Source organism: Citrus clementina, unplaced genomic scaffold (genome assembly GCF_000493195.1).
Source record: "Citrus clementina cultivar Clemenules unplaced genomic scaffold, Citrus_clementina_v1.0 scaffold_9, whole genome shotgun sequence".
Classification (NCBI taxonomy): Eukaryota; Viridiplantae; Streptophyta; class Magnoliopsida; order Sapindales; family Rutaceae; genus Citrus; species Citrus x clementina.
In genome coordinates this window covers 23,572,518-23,585,414 of record NW_006261964.1, presented here as the reverse complement: position 1 = coordinate 23,585,414, position 12,897 = coordinate 23,572,518, and the positions used below count along the sequence as shown (strand labels likewise).

Genomic DNA, 12,897 nt, shown 5'->3' with positions numbered 1-12,897 from the left:
ATTGTAATTGACACTCAACCAATACAGGATTCAAGGAAGCACATCCCCATTATTCTAGGCCGACCTTTCTTGGCAACTGCGGATGCTCACATTCAATGCAGGACCGGAAATATGCAGTTGTCCTTCGGCAACATGACTATGGAGCTGAACATCTTCAACATTGCCAAACAACCTCACAGTGCAGATGATGGAATTGTTGATGTGGATTTAATTGAAACATTAGTTGATGATACTTTTGTTTCAAACCTTAGTGATGATCCTTTACAAACATGTTTAACTCACTTTGGTTTTGATTTTGATATTGACAGATCGGTTGATGAGGTCAACGCCCTGCTTGACTCAGCACTATCCATGGATGCTAATAAATGGAAGTTAAGAGTTGAGCAACTAGCACCATCAGAGAAGAAACTCATCCCATCATCAGAATCACCACCGAAACTTGAGCTCAAATCATTACCCAACACTCTGGAATATGCATTTTTGGGAAAAGAAAGTACTCTGCTGGTAATTATCTCATCATCCCTAAATGACGAACAAAACGGTAAGTTGTTGGATGTTTTAAAAGAGCACAAAGGAGCATTAGGATGGACCATAGCAGACATAAAAAGTATAAATCCAGTAGACTGCATGCATTACATTCACCTTGATGAAAATGCTAAAACTACTAGGGAGATGCAACGTCAGTTAAATCCTAACATGAAAGAAGTTGTTAGAACAGAAATCCTTAAGCTATTAGACGCAGGTATCATTTACCCCATTTCTGATAATTCATGGGTCAGTCCTGTGCAAGTTGTCCCCAAAAATTCAGGAGTTACTGTAGTTACCAATGCCAATAATGAATTGATACCCACTAGAGTAACTACAGGATGGCGTGTATGCATTGATTACAGATAGTTGAATTCTGTCACACGTAAAGACCATTTTCTTTTACCATTTATCGATCAAATGCTTGATAGATTAGCAGGCCATGAATTTTATTGCTTTCTAGATGGCTACTCAGGATACAATCAGATACCCATAGCACCAAAAGATCAAGAGAAAACTACTTTCACTTGCCCTTTTGGCACATTTGCATATAGGAGAATGTCATTTGGATTATGTAATACACCTGCTACATTTCAACGATGCATGTTGAGCATTTTTTCTGATATGGTTGAACGATTCCTTGAAGTCTTTATAGATGATTTTTCTGTCTTTAGTGACTCGTTTGATCAATGCTTACATCATCTAACACTAGTTCTGCAGAGATGTATCGAGAAGAACTTGGTCTTAAATTGGGAGAAATGTCATTTTATGGTAAAACAAGGTATTGTTCTCGGTCACATCATTTCGAGCAAAGGTATTGAGGTTGACAAAGCAAAGGTGGATCTCATTTCTAATCTTTCTCCACCTAAAACAGTCAGAGAAGTAAGATCTTTCCTTGGGCATGCTGGTTTCTATAGACGTTTCATTAAAGATTTTAGCAAAGTTTCTAGACCCTTATGCAATTTACTTGCTAAGGATGTACCTTTTATCTTTAATGATTCATGTCTTATGGCGTTTGAAAAATTAAAACAGTTGTTGACATCATCACCCATCATTCAGGCCCCAAACTGGAGCTTACCATTTGAGCTAATGTGTGATGCATCTGATTATGCAGTAGGAGCAGTATTAGGACAAAGAGTTGATCGAATTCTCCACGTTATTTACTATGCTAGTATAACATTGAATGATGCACAGTTGAACTATTCAACTACTAAAAAAGAAATGCTAGCAGTAGTGTTTGCATTAGAGAAATTTCGATCATATCTCATTAGTTGTAAAATAATTATATTCACGGATCATGCTGCTCTTAAATATCTTCTTACAAAGAAAGATGCAAAAGCCAGACTAATTCGTTGGGTGTTACTTTTGTAGGAATTTGACTTGGAATTCAAAGATAAGAAAGGGACAGAAAATGTTGTGGCGGACCACCTCTCTCGTCTCCATTTTGACACAATTACAGAGCCATTAATATTGAATGAGTCATTTCCAGATGAACAATTAATGAGTGTGGAAGTATTACCTTGGTATGCTGATATAGTTAATTATCTTGTTACAGGTAAACTTCCAGAGCATTGGACCAAGCAAGATAAGGCTAAATTCTTTGCAGAGATAAAGAATTTCTTTTGGGATGAACTTTATTTGTTCGAGTATTGTGCAGACCAAATTGTTAGACGATGTGTCCCAGAAAATAAAATTCAGAATATTCTTTTATTCTGCCATGAATAAGCTTGAGGCCATTTCAGTGCTAAGAAAACAGCGACTAAAGTTTTATAATGTAGTTTCTATTGGCCATCTATATTTCGAGACGCTTACACTTTCTGTTCTTCATGTGATAGGTGTCAACGAATGGGGAGCATTACACGGAGGAACATGATGCCACTAAATCTAATTTTAGTGGTTGAGATTTTTAATGTATGGGGTATCGACTTCATGGGACCCTTTCCCCCTTCTTTTGGCCATCAATACATATTGGTTGGTGTTGACTACGTATCGAAATGGGTAGAAGCAATTCCATGTAGAACCAATGATCACAAGGTGGTGATAGCATTTTTTAAGAGCAACATTGTTTCATGCTTTGGATTCCCTCGAGCAATAATCAGTGATGGTGGTGCCCACTTTTGTAACAAAGCATTCAAAGCTCTTTTGACAAAGTATTCAATCACACACAAAGTGGCGACCCCGTATCATCCGCAAACCAGTGGCCAAGTTGAGATCTCCAATCGAGAAATAAAGCACATATTAGAAAAGACGGTGAAGCCGGACAGAAAAGATTGGTCATTAAGACTTGATGATGCCTTATGGGCATATAGAACGGCTTTCAAGACCCCGATTGGGATGTCACCCTACAGGCTAGTGTATGGAAAAGCTTGCCACCTACCTGTGGAACTCGAGCATCGTGCATATTGGGCCATCAAGAAATTCAATTTTGACATGCAGCAAGCCAGCTCAGAAAGAAGATTACAGCTGGCAGAACTTGAAGAAATTCGCAATGATTCATATGAAAATGCCAAGATTTACAAGCAACGAATGAAATCTTCCATGATAAGCAAATTATGAGAAAATCGTTCACTCCAGGTCAGAAAGTACTTTTATTCAATTCTCGCTTGCACCTATTCCTAGGTAAGTTACGCTCTCGTTGGTCTGGTCCCTTTATTGTTCATACTGTTTTTCCACATGGGGCAATTGAAATTAAGGACCTAAAGAACGGTGTCACGTTTAAAGTTAATGGTCAAAGATTAAAGCCATATCTAGAGTACCAACCACATGACAAAGACACCGAAATAAATTTGAGTGACCCACCAAATTTGAATTGATTTTTTTTTCTTTTCGTTGATTTGATTTTTCTTTCTTTCTTTTTATTATTATTCTTTTGCTAATTGAAATTGTTTTCTCTTATCATTTTTAATCATGAGTCTCATACTTAGACCGTTCCTCCTGAACATTCTTAAACCACTTCAACGTGTCAAAACTCATCTCAAAAGGCAGATTCAATTTTGTAAAACACAACGCATTTGGGCTCTACAATCACCAGAGTTAGTAGCCTATGTTGAGGGTTTAGAACGCCAACTCAGAGACATTGAGAGAAGTGTTTACGACATCCAGTTGGAGCTTGAGGTAAATTCAATAAGAGGACGATTTTAATTTTCTTTGTGTGTTTTAATTTGTTTTTCTATTTGTGTGTTTTAGTTTGTTACCCCGGTGAAGTGGCGGATAACGGTACTCCGTGACAATCAAGTCGGTTACTTCAGTTTCCCATAATAACTGATATTCTGAGGCGAAGGTATGGACAGAAATGAGATTCTAGCGAAGCTTCACAAGCGATTCCCTTCACTTCCTCAGAATGCCCTCCTTACGATCTATAAAGCTCGGTCCGAACGCATGCGATTACTCATGAGGAATAACATACCTGCTGACATTCGTTGGTTAATCGAGGCTAAAGTACGATCGGTAGGTGAGTTACCTCCAAAATTTATTGCATACATGCCTGATTGTGGTAAAGGAAATTATGCAAGAAAACGACGAGCTCGAAGAATTTCTGTTGCTTGTCATAAGTGTGCAATAAAAACCCATGTTCTTTAGGAATGGTGTCTGATAACAGGGAAGATAAGATTCAATTCATTAGGGATGGCTTGAATAAGGAGTCATTGGATGATATCCTTTTGTCTCTTGAAACGCATCCCAGTGGATATATGCAAGGAGCGATTCTCTAGTTATGGCCATTATTCCAGAAAGAGCATGCACGATATAGTCTTGGGAATCTGACTATAAACGACCATGTTTGCCAGTTTATAAGAAAATTGGATAGGAAGCCTATCCTCGACCCATAGAGGGCGTTTAAGCCGTTTCTGGACGTAAAACCAAAGGAAGATGTGAGCCACAGTCGCAACTACCTGTAAATATCCTTTTACTTTACTGTTATTTTTGTTTATTATGTGTATTATTGTCTTTAATAATTTTATTACTGTTTGTTTTTTTCTTATTACTGTTTACTTTTTCTTTTTTACTGTTTCCTTTTTGACTCGCGCGAGCCACGTGCTTTACGCGTTATTTGACACTGACATATTACCTCATACACAACCATGACCCACTATCACCGAGACTCTTAAATGTGATTTCTTTTTTGTCAAGCACTCACAAATTGTTTTTGAGAAGTATCACAATGTCAGCTACTCCCAATAGACAATTCAAGAACATTTGTGTGCTTTCTGGATTTACATATGGCAAACATAAAGAGTTCGTTGAGGCAGCTATAGATCTTGGTCGAAGCATAGCAGCGAGAAAATTACACTTGGTGTATGGAGGAGGTAACCGAGGGTTATCAAAAATGGTCTCAGAAGCAGCTTTTATCAGAGGAAGTCAAGTGTTAGGAATCATCCCAAGAGTCTTAAAACCATTGGGCAGTTCGTCTGACTCATCAACTGGAGAAGAGTTAGTCGTCTCAGGTATGCAAGAAAGAATAACTGAAATACTTAATCATGCTGATGATTTTATTTTTCTTCCAGGAGATCTTGCAACACTAGAGGCACTTATCACGCTAGCATCTTGGGCCCATCTGCACATCCACTAAAAACCCATCGATTTGTTAAATGTCAATAACTTTTATGATGGCTTTATCGCATTTCTTAACCATGCAATAAAAAACTATTTCATTCCTTCTAATGTGAAAAAACTTTTTATTTGTGCTCACACTGCTAATGAGCTACTTGATCTGTTACAAGCTTATAAACCGAAGCCAGACCCCTGGACCTTTGTGTTGGAGCGCCCAAATAATGATGGTAACAGTAGCCGCAGTAAGAAGTACAAATTAGATTTAACTCTCCGCTTGTAAATATTGTTTTCTGTGTTGCACCACCCAGGTGATATCTTCTAAACTCTACTTCTTTCCTTTCAAACATTGAGGACAATGTTTCGTTCTAGTTGGGGGGAGGGAATAGTCGACAATTGTGGAATTTTGGTTAAGTTTTTACTAATTTTTGTTGTAGAAACTAACTGTTGCTAACTTTTTGTGTCGAAGATGGCTGAATATGGAGTGTAGTGACTCTAGAAACGCATCTTCATCGTAAAAAAAAAAATTAAAAAACTAAAAAAAAATTTCAGACATTTTCTTTTTCTTTATTATGTTTTTATGTTTATTTTTCTTCTTTTTAATTTCTCCTCTATCAATATACATTTTCCAACTTGTGAGTCGAAGATGGCTGAATATGGAGTGTAGTTCCTCTAGAAACGCATCTTTTTTTAAAAAAAAAAACATTTTCGTTTTCTATCATTTTACGTGTAACTTTTCTAATTAGTTTTTATGCATCATTTTCACATTTCTGCATGCATATTTTCCTTTCATGTTTAGAATAGGTTGGGGGGTAGAATGTTGTTTAAAAAAAAATTGTGTGATTTGTTTTAACATTGGATGATATGATTAATTTCAAATTTTAGTATTTGTATTATTTTTGGTCTTAAGTGATGTTACATTATGTTTGCTACTCTACATGTTGATGTCGAAGACAAATATGAGTTGCTTGAAGGAATGAACATGTCATAATAAGTACCAAGTGAGTTTTTGAGCCTATTATTTTTCTTGGAGAATAACCCTTTTACCCACTCTTTATACAGCTTAGCAGTTTATTATTTTACACACGATCTCTAAATTGCTTTTGAGTTAACCCTTAAAAAAATTGTAAAATAAAAAAAAAGAGAAAAAAATGTGTGTTGTTACATTGGGAGTCCCATCTAACTAGTAGATATGGATGATTATTTAGAGCCCTAAAAGACGATGGAAAGGCCATCTTTGATCCGTTTAAGCCTTTCTAGCCATCCCTTTTATTAAATATCCATAGTTAACCCTTTTGAGCCTTTAAAAAAAAAAAAAAACCTTTTCTTTGTCAACTTATCATCTTGACCCACTCCGATTTGGAGTATTACCCGATGTCTTATAAGTTCCATCACCTATTTATGTTTGAGAAAAATGTAAATAATTATTTTGTTCAGTGAAGTTATGCCAAAAAAAAAGAGAAAAAAAAAACAAAAGTTGTTGTTTCAAAAGAATAAAAATAAAAATAATAGGTGAAATCCACCTTGCAACTTCCAAAAAAAAAAAAATTCTCTGCATTTTTCTCAAACATACACTTTGTTTTCCTTATTTTCCTTCTTTGTTAGCCATGTCCCTAGCCTACGTTACGTCCTAATAAAAGTCCTTCTTGATTTTAGGGAACTATAGTTTGAAGTAGAAGCTAGTTATATGGGCTAAAAAGATGTAGTGATGCATAATAAAAAAAAAGAAGATAAATAAAGTGGGTTGACTAGCATTTTTGTTTAACTTGAGTTCGTATTATTTATAAGCTGAGGGCATATTTATTTCATCTTGGTGAGAGCATGTGATATCACTTCTTTATTATTTTCTCTCTCAATTACCATTCATTGGAGTGACTATTTTTATTGGTTTTAATTTCTTTGTGAGAATGTCACTACTTCCAGTGAGATTTTGGGGTTTGACATGTCATTCTTGCAAGTAGCTATGACAAAGTCTACTGGACTGATTCATGTGGATGGTTGATGTGGGTGTGATGTTACTTTAGACTGGAGATAATACTTATACTTTTATTTGATTGCTATTATTAATCTGATTGAATAAACACGAGTGTTTCTAAATAAAATAAAATCATTTTGGTTTTGAAAATGTATATTTATAAAGGGACTAGCAATAAGCTGGTTGGGGAGTGTGTTGAGTGTTAGAAAATGTATATTTATAAAGGAGAAAATCGTCATTTTACACTACAAGTTTTACTAACACTTTTACTTTTATGAATTTAACCTTCTTTTGAATTAATTCCGTGTGTTTTATTTTAATTAAGTATTTTATGTATTTTAGGGGCATCATAGTCATTTCACAATAAACGAGAGATCAGATGGCAAAACGGACATCACGTTTGAACTCAGCACGGTCGAAAACCTTAGGAGGAGCATAAAAGGAAAAATGGCACTGTTCACATGTACGGTACTATTCACATGTACGATACTGTTTACGTTACTATTCACGACACTGTTCACATAGACGGACGATGACATGGCATTGACCGATGATGTGGCATTGACTGATGAGGTGTCACGATCCTGTTGAGCTAAAATTCTTATGTATTGTTGATGGTGACGTGGCAGCATATCAGTGGATGAAAAATCTCACGTACGGTACATGCATCACACAGGATTATTTTCAACCAAACTGCGTTACTGTTCATCCGGGTCAAACCGCATTACTGTTCATCCGGGTCAAACCGTGTTACTGTTCATCTGCGTGGTCAAACCGCGTACTGTTGACTGATGACGTGGCGCAATCCTGAGCGTCCAAACTGTTTTTAATCCGATGGCCATGATTTACTCCATGTATTTATAAAAAGGGGGCCTCCCCCCCCTAATTTGATATCTCTGAATCCATTTTTGGGATCCATTTTCTATAATTCCTTCTCCATCTTGTATTTTCTTCGTATTTTAATAAATTCTCATTTTGCCCTTAGTTCAATTATGAGTGGCTAATTTTCTTTCAAGCTTGGGTTGAAGGTGAAGTCTCAACATGTGTCATGGGCTTAATTTGGTAAATTTATTTTCTCTTCCCCTCTAGTTTTTGTGGATGTTTTGACTTCTCGTCGACAAATAATAATAATCTTGTCTAGATACCGCTTTGGTTACACCGGCTCTCTAGTATAAGGTTATTATTATTTGGCACGATAAGCCCTTAGCACCATATTGATTAGAGCGTGGTTCATGAGGTGTGGATTCCCCCCTCATGATTTAATTGGCGTTAATACGGATTATTTAGCCCATGATGCATGTTGATACGGATCCAGATACCCAAGTACGTCATTTTAATAGAATTCTCTTCAATTTATTCTCGCCATTTCAATTCCAATTTTAGAATTTATTCTCGCCATTTTAATTTAAGTTTTAGCATATCCCAAATCATTTCCACCACAAATCCAATCACCCATTTACAAAATTAATTCTACACAATTAAAATCTACCTCCTCGTGGGATCGACACTCGTCACCATTAGTTTATACTACAATAGATTCGTGCGCTTGCGAGTACATTAAAATTTGCACAACATCACTCCTACCTTCTTCTCATTCTACACCACTATTGATGGTTGATTCATTTGAAGAGTGTACATGATTTGATGGCAAATTTACCAACTTTGTGAGGATTTGACCCTATGAGCAACCACTTTGTTCTAATTATTTTTGTTATATGAATATCAATCTTAGTTTGTTTATTCTAGAACTTGCTTTATTATGCATGTTGAAGCCGCATTACGAGATTTTATGCATTAAAATGATAAGGGCAACCCATTTCCCATCTTTCTATTCTCGCATTTTTCTTTTTTTTTCTCTACCCGAAGATCTTTATTTACTATCTTTGTTTGAGCCTCAACCATTACTCATTCAATTCTCTCCCTCTATTTACCCATTTTTCTTCTTTTTGAGCCTCAATTTAAGGAGATTTTTGGACTCATTGTTTGGATATATTTTGTTGCTCTTGCTACCTTGAATTAAAGTTTCTCAATTAGATCAACAAGCATTATGCTTGAATTAAATTGTGCAAGGTTCATTTCTTTTGTTTGATTAAAAAAAATTAAAAAAAAAACCAAAAAAATCAAAAAAAAATCAAAAAAAAAAGAAAAGAAAAAAAATGTGTTTACATTCTTGGTGACTTGAGTAGAAATAAGTGTTTCAATATCATAAAGTTTGTTCAATGAATTCATTCTTCTCATTTTGATCTCTTTTTCTTTCATAGACCTTTCTTTTTCATTTAACCTCGTTACAACCTTTTTAAGACCCTTAGATTTTTGCATTTAATTCATGTTTTGTGGATTGAGATGTGATATATGAGCAAGCTTATTGTAATAGCATTCTTTGATTTGATTTGAGTGCATAAATGATACCTTGAACACTTTGAGTGCATGGAGTGAAGTCATTAAGAGGGCTATTAAATCTTGTTGCACTTGAATTTTGAATGGATCTTCTTGGTGGTTGAATGTTTTTTTTTATATTAGTTTATGAGATCATATGCTTTAAAATCCTTGTCTCTCGAATGTTGATCGACTTAAATTCTTGAGGTATGCTTGCTTAAGATTATTTTTGGATGAGTTGAGATGAGAATTGAGTGGAGATTTGGGATTAGTCCTGAGTTATATGCTTGAGCACAAGCATCATCTTGGTGTGGGGAATTTGTTAGAGTGCAATTTATGCACTAGTTTTGTATTGTTTACTTCCCTTAATATCGATGTTTTGCACTTAATAATAGTGATTTACTTGTGTTTTATTTTTGTAGGTGCAATTCTATTGATTGATGCTAAAATTGAGGGACAAGATGATGTTTAAGGATGATTGTTCTCTTGGAGAAATTATGAGCGTCAGAAGAACTTTGTTGATAAGGCGTGGGCGCGTGCTGTCAACTACGGACCTGCAGTTTTTAGTTTAACGTGTTTTGTATTTTTGGTTATTTTTGTAATTACGAATTTAATATTTTAGATATTAATATTTGATTTTAAAAAGAACTCTAGAGGAGAAGAGAGAGAGAGTATTTAAGGGAGAAATCTATTGTGAAGAGGGGGAGACTTTGGAGAAAAGAAAGAAACCCAGAGCTAAATTTTTCTCTTCTCTCTATGAAGAACTAAACCTATTATTCTAGTTGAAGGTTAATGAAGTTTTGATTCATCACTACTGTGAGATCTTTCTTATGCTTTAATTGTTTTATTGCTTTTTGAGTATTTGTTTGTTCTCTGAATTATTTTCATGATTATGTTTGTTAATTAGATAACTGACCACTATTTAATTATCAACTTAATCTATTGTCAATTAAAGGATTCATCGTATGAAGATTTTAATGTTTGTGACAAATAACATAACAGAGAGTTGTGTTACGAGAATAAACAATCTAATTTAAATGATGTGTAATTGCTTCAGTACTTCCAGGAATTTACTAAAATTAATTACTTTGCAGTGTTCTTTGCCCTCTCTCCTAGGGTCTTCTGTGTTGTTAGGTAAGCTTCCTTGAATCCTGCTACTCATTGCTGTGGCAAGTTGTCCTATTTGGTTTTCCAGGTTCCTCAAGGATACAGCTTGACTCTGCACAATTGCTTCATTCTTTGCAATGTATTCCTTAATTAGTACTTCCAATGAAGTGATTTGATCCTGACTGATATGTTTTTTCCCTTGACTCTGCTGACGAAAACCAGGTGGTTGAGTGTTCTTATTTTGTCCATTTAATGCTGGGGCATTTCGATTCTGACTGCTCAATGAAAAATTTGGGTGTTGTTTCCAGCCAGGGTTGTAAGTATTTAAATATGGGTTGTTCTGAAGCTGTCGATTGAAATTACCCACATAGTTTATTGAAGCTGGATTACCAAGACAATTATCAAAGCCATAATCTTCACCACAGTATACACAAGAAAGTTCAGCAACTTGCTTCACTACTGCTGGAGCAGATGTCATGACATTTACCATGTTAGTCAATGAGGTTACTTGCGCTCATAAGGTTGTAATTGCATCTATATTATGTACCCCTGTTGTTCCTCTTGCCACTGGTGGCCTGGTTGATGGCCACTGATAATTATTATTGGCAATTCTCTCCAGAATTTCATAAGCTTCAGTGTAAGATTTGGATAACAGAGCTCCATTTACTGAAGCATCAACTATTAATCTTGTACTCGGATCAACCCATTGTAGAAAGTTTCCAATTGAATGCAACAAGGAATGCCATGATGAGGACACCTTCTGAGCAGTCTTTGAATCTTTCCCAAGCCTCATACAAACTCTCATCTTCAAGTTGATGGAAAGAAGTAATCTCATTATGAAATTTTGTATTTTTTGTTGGTAGAAAATAGTTCATTAGGAATTTATCAGCCAACTCATTCCATGTAGTGATAGAATGATATGGTAACGAATTTAACCATGCTCTTGCTCGATCTCTTAAGGAATAAGGAAAAAGCCTCAGTCTTAAGGCATATTGTGTTGCTCCAGCAATCTTGAAAGCATCACTCACTTCCAAGAACAACTTAAGATGGAGATGAGGATCTTCATTTGGCAATCCATTGAATTGACCAATTGTTTGCAACATTTGAAACATCGCTGGCTTCAATTCAAAGTTTTTGGCTTCTACTTCAGGTCTAATAGCTCTGTCTCTGTCTCTGTCATCAGCCATGTAAATAATGTTGTTATCGTCTGGCTGTCTCTTATTAGCATGTTCATGCTGCTCTTCTTGAACATTGACTGGTTTTAAGGGCTAGTGAGGGTCCATATTTCTCACATCCTACAAATTATTCATATCTGAAATAGTTTTTGAATTTCTTTGTTCTCTTCGCAGTCTCCTAACAGTCCTTTCAATCTCATGATCGAATTAGAATACCACAGATCCGTCTTTGTGCATGCAAGTATTGATATGCCAATAAATAGAATGAATCAAATCAAATTGGCGCTATCAAGATTTACTTTACACTTCAAAAATAAACAATCAATCCCCGGCCACGGCGCCAAAAACTTGTTGGTAAATTTTATAATCAAATGCTACTAATGCCAATGTGCAAGTATACATAACAAGTAATAAAGTGATGAATATTCAAGATCGTCTCCATAGGGATTGATGTCACTTGAAATGCTATAGTAATCACAATAGTGCAAACTAACTTAAGTCTGAAGTTATTAAACGTAAAGTGGGTTCTATCGTAATTGATGATTGTGAGAGAATAAAGTAAAACAATACCGTAATAAAATAAACTAAATTAAATGTGTCTAAGATTCAATTGAAACTATGGTAGTTGAATGATCAAACTCTCCTTATGGGTTGACTATTTTTCATCAAGTTAACACCAGTTGTTATGGCAAATACTGCAGCACTGGGCAGAATTAATCTGCATCCTCAGCTGTCGCGTATTGAAACTCTCATACTCTTAAATATATTAGTAATGACCAGTTGCTAATCTACTTATGATATGGCCTTATGACCATTTAATCTCTCCACCCTACAAGGTGAGCACCTATATCTAGTGTGTCACAAATCTTAACTTCAAGTATAGCCCTTATGGGATTCAACATAACTTAATCCAGGAAACTAAAATTAAGATCAAGTAATACTCTAATAATATCTGCTAAGACATGCCATTTTGCTGCTCTATCTTAACTTGAACTATTAAATGGGTGGTCAACCAAAATAACAGTTATATTAATAATAACTACTAGAGTAAAATGCTACAGCAATGACATAATATTGTGCAAATTTTATTGAACTCACAAGTGCACGAATCTATTGTAGAATAGATCAATGGTGACGAGTGTCGATCCCACGAGGAGGTGGATTTTAATTGTGTGTAGAATTAATTTTGTAAAT

At 35.4% G+C, this 12,897-nt stretch overlaps 1 non-coding gene across 1 annotated transcript; it reads left to right on the top strand.

Moving 5' to 3' along the window:
* Nucleotides 1–11,267: 11,267 nt before the first annotated feature.
* Nucleotides 11,268–11,373, top strand: LOC112095570. The gene has a single exon (XR_002903943.1). It is a non-coding gene; the product is annotated as a small nucleolar RNA R71 (small nucleolar RNA).
* Nucleotides 11,374–12,897: the final 1,524 nt, after the last annotated feature.